The 7151-nt window shown below is 47.9% G+C and overlaps 1 protein-coding gene across 1 annotated transcript in view; it reads left to right on the plus strand.

The window, feature by feature from the left end:
- The window catches only part of LOC106821548 (nuclear receptor subfamily 4 group A member 2-like), a 29700-nt gene that overhangs the window by 1718 nt on the left and 20831 nt on the right, over positions 1-7151 (plus strand). The window lies entirely within an intron of this gene.

The following is a 7151-nucleotide window of genomic DNA, read 5'->3' on the forward strand; positions in this document are numbered from 1 at the left end:
CAGCCATTCGCTGAGCAGGGCTCGTCGTCGCTGCGCGTCACGTGACGGCCGTCGCGATCGCAACAGGTTCAGCCGGTCGGCCACCGCCCTCTGCCGTAGTCATATGGCTGGCTCAGAAGGCCAGCCGTCACCCATGCAGGGCTCGCCCTGTGCACGGGCCTCTGCCAACAACACCCAGGTATTCTACGTCGACCACTGTCGCCGGGACATAGGCCGTCTGCCGCTCTCGCCGTCGAGGGCTGCTGTCGGTCGGAGTAGCAGCGCGCCATCGTCTCGGCGCATTGTTCGCAAAGCCGGCGTCACCAGGGAGTCGGTCCTCACAATGCTCCCCCGTGCGGCAACTCAGTTCGGAGCTCGAGCTAGCTGCCCAGGACCTGCGGCACCCGAGGTGCGATGCACGGAGGGCTCACAACTCCCTGGTCCGCGGGGCGCGGTCACTCAGTCCGGACACAGCTCTCCCGCCAGTGCGGAGCCACACGAACCTCAAACAACGTCCCCGTGGCGTCACGCAGTCCGACTCCACAGCCTGCCCAGCGCCTGGCGGAGCCCAGCGTCTCACAAGCTCCCCCGTCGTTACCCGGCGGGTCGCCGTACGGGGAGACGGCACTGGTACGGACGCTCGGCCGCAGCCGTTCAGCGGGGGGAAAGAGGGAGGGTAGGGGCCCGTGTCGGGGCAGACACTCAATCACGCGAGTTGACGAACGACATTACGATACGAATATCGTTCCTGGGCCGCCGAGCAGCTGAAACGTCGAGCGGCGCCCGAAACCCAGGGGAACTGGAGCTACAATCAGCAGATTGACATGTGCCGGCCGGACTCTCATACGAAGAGTGAGAGCGTGGCGCGGTTCTTAGAGCGGAGGTGTGAGCGAGAGTACTACGAGCGCTAGCATTTCTTTCTGTCGCGCGCGTCTCACATAAAATACCATACACGCTTCATTTACTATGTGCTTGTTGGTTAAGGTATGCGTGAACGCTGACACACATTCAAGGGGGAACGGTAGTATAGGGCGAGGAGAGGCGAGGAGGGGGCGGTGGCGGTTCGCCGATGTTCGAAGCGAAAATTCCTGGACCGCTATATATCGCGTTGTTAGTGTGTGTAGTGTGTCTGTGTGTGTGTGTGTGTTGTGTGTGTGTGTGTGTGTGTGTGTGTGTGTTGTGAGTGTCGTAGTTTCGTAGTGCGTGTGCGTGTGCGTTGTGCGTGTAGCGTGGAGTGTGGCGTGGGTGGTGTAACGTGCGTGTGCGGTGCGTGCGTGGCGCGCTCGCGGTGTCGTGCGTGGCCGTGTGTGTAAGTGTGTGTGGGTGTGTGTGTGTGTGTGGTGTCGGTGCCTCTGTTGTGTGTGGTGACCTGTGTGTGTGTGATGTGAGTGTGGTGCCTCTGTAGTGTAATGTGTGTTTGTGTGTTGTGTGTGTGTGTGTCGTTGTGTTGGTGTTGTGGTGTGTGTGTGTGTGTGCCTCTGTGTGTGTGTGTGTGTGTGTGTGTGCTGTGTGTGTGTGTGTGGTGTGTGTGAGTGTGCTTCTGTGTGTGTGTGTTGGTGTGCTGTGTGTGCTGTGTGCCATTTGTTGTTGTGGGTGTGTTGTGGGTGTGTGTGTGTGTGTATGGTGTGCTGGTGTGTGTGTAATGTGTGTGTGTGTGTGCTGTGCTGTGTGTGGTGTGTGTGTGTGTGTGTGTGCTGTGTATGCTTCTGGTGTCGCGCGCGAACCGTGCGATGCGTGCATGCGTTCGGCGGAGGTGGGAATGTGTGCCATGTGATTGGTGGTGGTGTGTGTGTGTGTGATGTATGTAGTGCGTTGCGTGGCGTGGCGTGCGGGGTGCGTTCTCGTGCGTTGTGTGTGTGTGTGTGATGGCATTGGTGGAGTGGTTGTTGATGCTTTGTATTGCGTTGTGTGACAGGTGTGTGTGTGTGTGTGGGTGGTGTGTGGTGTGAGCGTGTGGGTGTGTGTGTGTGTGTGTGCTGTGGTGGGTGTTAGGGTGTTGATGGCGCGTGGGCCGTGTTGTGCGTGTGCGTGTGTAGTGATGTGGGGGGGGGGGGGGGGGTCTTTCTCTTTGGTTATTTCTCTCTTATATGTGTTATACCGCGCGTGCCGCGTGCTTTTAACCAACCACAAATTTTAATAAAATCTTCGAACTGTTGAGGCTGCGTATTTTTGTATAGTGAAATCGATTGACGAATTGTATTCAATTTCGCAAGTTGAAATCGGTGAGAATGTCTTATGCACGAAGCCTGGGCGCAAGCGCCAAGTCGTCTAATCGTCTGCCTTGTGATCTCTACGGCTGCTTTTTATAATGGGTTTCATCAATCGTCGATATCGTTCGATTTAATTAGACACATTTAGCTTCAATAGCGCAGGTCACATATTGCGATAAACCTTTGGACGTGTTGAATACATCTCTCTAAAGTGAAAGTATTACACTAAGTAAACCTAACCCTTAACATCTAACCCTAACCATAACCCTAACTCGAACCCTATACGCCATTAAACATACCTACATTATATAAATTATAACTACTAAACCAACCTAAAACACCTCGGCGTTAGCATATATGTAAGTACTGATAGACTACGACCCCATTGCACTATAAGTAGCAAGTCTCTACGCCTATTTGTTTATCTGTGTGCTCTTAGTCTGTTGGCCGCCCAGCCGCACGGCAAGGCTTTCGTCGGTGTGGTCCGTCAGTGACCTATAAATATGTCAACTGTCTTGTAAAGGAAACGAATTCCCAACGTAGTTGCCACCGAAAGATACACGACATTAAATCATGTCACGTAGGCTGTGTGAGGTGGTGCGGCTGCGTGTATGCGAGGGGCGCGATAAGGTGCGTGCGTGTAGTGTAGTGCATGTAGGTGTACAAGAGCTAATAATGGGAGAGTGTACAACGGAAAAACGAAAAATGGTGCTTATTCACGAACATGTTTAATTCTACTTTGCCTGCGAGTCTAGATAATTTTATGGTATGCAGTAAGTAGAACGTGCTTTGTCTCTAAAAACAGACCAACGCTTGTCAATACGATACTCCTATGTGAGTATCAATTGGCTGCGTACACTTCCTCCACCAGGCGTCACGTGCGCCTCGAATCCACATCAGTACAGCAACCTAAGCTGGTTAACAACAGAGTAGATCGCGTTCCTAGGCCAGCAGGCTGGAATAAGCATCGAACCAGATATATAATTAAAAATACTCACACGCTGTACTTCGCTTACAGACACATACCACTTTATCATGTTAAATAACTAACAGATTAATGCTCTATCGCTCCGCTCGAAAACTTTTGGCCGCTCTAATGATCGAATTTTACACAGTTGCCTGCTACATTTCAAACATAAATATGACAAGCGTCTTCTGTGACTATCGCACCTGACGGAATGTCACGGAAATATCACAACAAGACCAAATTTTACTCTTAATTGCTTTCTAGACGTCCACGCAGGCATCTAACTTGGCCGCTGCATAATGCAAATATGCCATCTGAGTGCTGAATTCGGCGAAAAAACATGCCAAAAAAAAGGCATTTCTAGAGACGCAAAATCGAGTGCAACTGTCGTGTTATACGCCACCTAAAACGCCCCCTAAAGCATTTTGGTTATCGATTTCCGTCACCGCTTTGGAGCGCTAAATAATTGATAAGTCACATGCCCCAATTTTGTCTCTCGTTACTACACCATATAGTAACTGAGCTGCCGTTGTAGAAACTTCCATTAAGAAATACATTTGGCCGGCTCCATCATGACGGGCATTAGCACCGTGCTAAGGAAAGAATGGAGATAAGGCATCAGGCGATGCACTCCGAAAAGTGCACCCTATGATAACCGAAACGCCGGTTTCACTTCATAAAGTTATGAGGCGGAAAAACCGAACTTTCGCTGGAAAGGCAACGCTTAAGGGCGTGTAGGTTAGTGACCTACGGGGTACGAGGCGGCTTGAGGCATGTGGGAAGGGAGGTTTAAGGAGCAAATATCTAAGCCTAGCGATATCGGTATTGACAAGCGTTGCTCTTGTTTTAGAAGAGGCAAAAGAATTATGCTTAACACATCAGCAAATACCATAAAATTATTCTAGACTCTCACGCAAAGTAGAATAATCATGTCGTGAAATAGCACTATTTTCCCGTTTTTCCGTTGTACACTCTAGGTATTATTAGCTCTTGATTGAGTGAATGTAGGTGTGATGAATGCGTGCATGAGGTTCTGTGCGTGTCTGCACGCGTGATGTGTATGTGTTCCTCTGAGTCTGCATATGAGTGTGTACACAGGCACTTGGAACGTTTCAACAACAAAAAGTGGTAAATATACACGAAATGTATTTACTACCAAAGTCTTAATGTTTATCTACTCTCTTTCGCCTATTATTGCGGATAGCTTCCTGTAAAATAAATTCCGTTCAAATGCTCCTCTTCAACACTCCGCACGCACGTCGTTGTGCACAAACAACAAAAATAAAGAGAACAACAACAATAACAAGAATAAAGAGAACAACAACAACAACAACAACAACAACAGCAACAACAACAACAACAACAACAACAACGAGAACTTTATATTCCTGTTGTTTGTGCACAGCGGCGTGCGTACGGTGTACTTATGTGTTGCAGAGGAGTATTTGAACGGCATTTACAGGAAGTTATCGGCAATAATAGGCAAAATTGAGTTGAGAAACATTAAGACTTTGGTAGTAAATACATTTCGTGTTTATTTACCATGTTTTTTTATTGAACCGTTCCAAGTGCCTGTGAGTGTGCACGCGTGTGTGACGTACGCGCGCGTGCGTGTACCGCACGGCCCGGTGTACTGTGGCATAGGGTGATGGGGTTCGTGGAGTCAGCGTAATATATAATAATCGTGCCGTCGCGTAATACAGAATAGTATTGTATAATATTTCGTTATATATGCCACATAAATTGTATAGGTATAGGGGAATAAATTGTATAGACATGGGGGAATAAGAGATATACAGAGGTAGACAGAGAAAGGAAACGACGAATAGCCAAATGATATATAATATATATAAAGAGAGAGAGAGAGAGAGAGCGCGCGCTAGAGGGGATTCATTCCCGCAGTGTATCACCACGTCAACCGATTTAGCTGAAATGGCAGCTAGCTGATTGTTCTAGCCGTGTATATCTGTTTACTACGGGCTTAAAATTGTTTGAGGTTGTGTTACAAAACAAGCCGCATCTGCACAAATCGCGGTGTGTAAAGAAAACGAGCTCGCCAGGAAGGAAACCGTGTTTCACAAATGCCGCCTGCCCGATAGTTTATAGAGGGTTCCGCGATTACCCACAATGCAACGCCGCCGGCCATGACGATTACAGAAACCGGCTCAGGCATGGTAGACATATACAGTTGAGCAACGCACGCCTGCTCATTTTATTTCGCCATAATAAGCCGCACAATGCGCATCTCAAACGCTAATTTCTCCAGTACTAGACTAGCAAATACTTCGTGTCATGCATAATCATAACTACCTTATGGCAAATAAACTCTAGTTCCTCCCATTCACTGCGCGTTTGTCTTATAAAAGGTATTTTGAAAATACCTCCAATGTTGTTGAATTTCTTCGATGTGTGTACAGTTTCCCCAATCTCCAAGCAACCGTGCAGGCGATGCCGCGGTACAGCGGTACCGGGCGCAGCGAACATAAAAACATGTGACGTCACGTCACCACTTCGTTGTTATGTTGTTGACAACAAGTTTAGCGTTGGCGCCTTGATTACCTGATTTTCGCACCTCTCTCTTGTTGGAACGCGCAGTCAAATGGGAAGGAACTAGAGTTTATTTTGCATAAGTAGTGTGATATGCATGACACGAAGTATTTGCTAGTCTAGTACTGGAGAAATTAGCGTTTTGGATGCGCATTGTGCGGCTTTAAGCAAATCTCATCAAACGCCGCCTCCCTGCGGTGTTCAACTGCCAGCAATCGGTATCAGAGAGAGCCACACAGCTTTTTTAGGCTGCCTAGCGTGATCCAACACAAGGTAAAGTGACGAGAGACAAAGGCGGACCACAGACGCTTGGAGCATTTTCAATAAAAAAGCAATGCTGAATAAAACACAAATGTATTTTACTAACCAATGTCTTAATGTTTCTCTACTCTCTTTCGCCTAGTATTGCCGTTAATTACATGTAAATGCCGGTCAAATGCTCCTCTGCAACACACAGGTACACCGCACGCACGGCGCTCGTCGCTACACATTTACACTTATATACATAATTATATCGCCGGCATCCAGTAGGCAGCTGTTTGAGTGGGGGTGGTAATTTCTCTTGCACTGTGCAGCATACTCTACATGAATAGCACCGAGGCAACATGTGAACAGAATATCACCAAGCCCGGCTTCTACAATTACAGTGTGCTGACATGATGCCTGTCCATTTATCTCATCGGATCCATGCACGGATAGAGAGATGGTATAATCAGAGACTGGGAGTGCATAACACGTGCTCGGATAACGTAGATGCGGACTCTCACTGTTCACCGATATACACCACTAACCAAAAGCAAACCGCAGGAACCGTCGATCGTAGGCATCCAGGCTTTTGTGGTTCTGAAAGTCTTTAGAGTATAAAATGGACTCGGCTAGAATGTTAGGTAGTCAATTCACGAGATCCTAATAAGTACTTGATGGGCAAAGTTGTGGTCCTGCCTCCATTCTCGTCGGGTGTCGATTCCATATGCCACGCAATTTCTCGAGATAGCGTGTTGGCTACGTTGTCTAGTGAATCAAAGTACTTGCCATACTACGTACACTACAGACAGTCGACAAACGTGCATACACTAGCTATTATAAAAAGCTGCGTTTGATAGCTAGAGTAGATGCAGTAAAATCGGTGAAATTTCTGAACTCTCACAATGTAAACAAACTCAAGTCTATGAACATAATTGTGTTGCGTGCGTGCCAATCTTCCCATCGCTCAAATCTACGAATCTTGCCGACTGTGTGGCAGCGCTCATTGAACTGTAGCACTAAAACCCACGCTGATAAACCTGTCTGGTAAATCGGATCCTCTTACTTCTAATATCTTATTGCAATAATAACACTATAGCCAATGTAAAATCGGTTGATTGTGCAGAGACGGCAGATACACGCGACACGTGTTACACTTTTTTGTAACCGGTATGGCCGGCGGCACGGATTGTAGGTAATATTGC

The sequence above is a fragment of the Priapulus caudatus genome, unplaced genomic scaffold (genome assembly GCF_000485595.1).
Source record: "Priapulus caudatus unplaced genomic scaffold, Priapulus_caudatus-5.0.1 Scaffold77, whole genome shotgun sequence".
Taxonomy (NCBI): domain Eukaryota; kingdom Metazoa; phylum Priapulida; class Priapulimorpha; order Priapulimorphida; family Priapulidae; genus Priapulus; species Priapulus caudatus.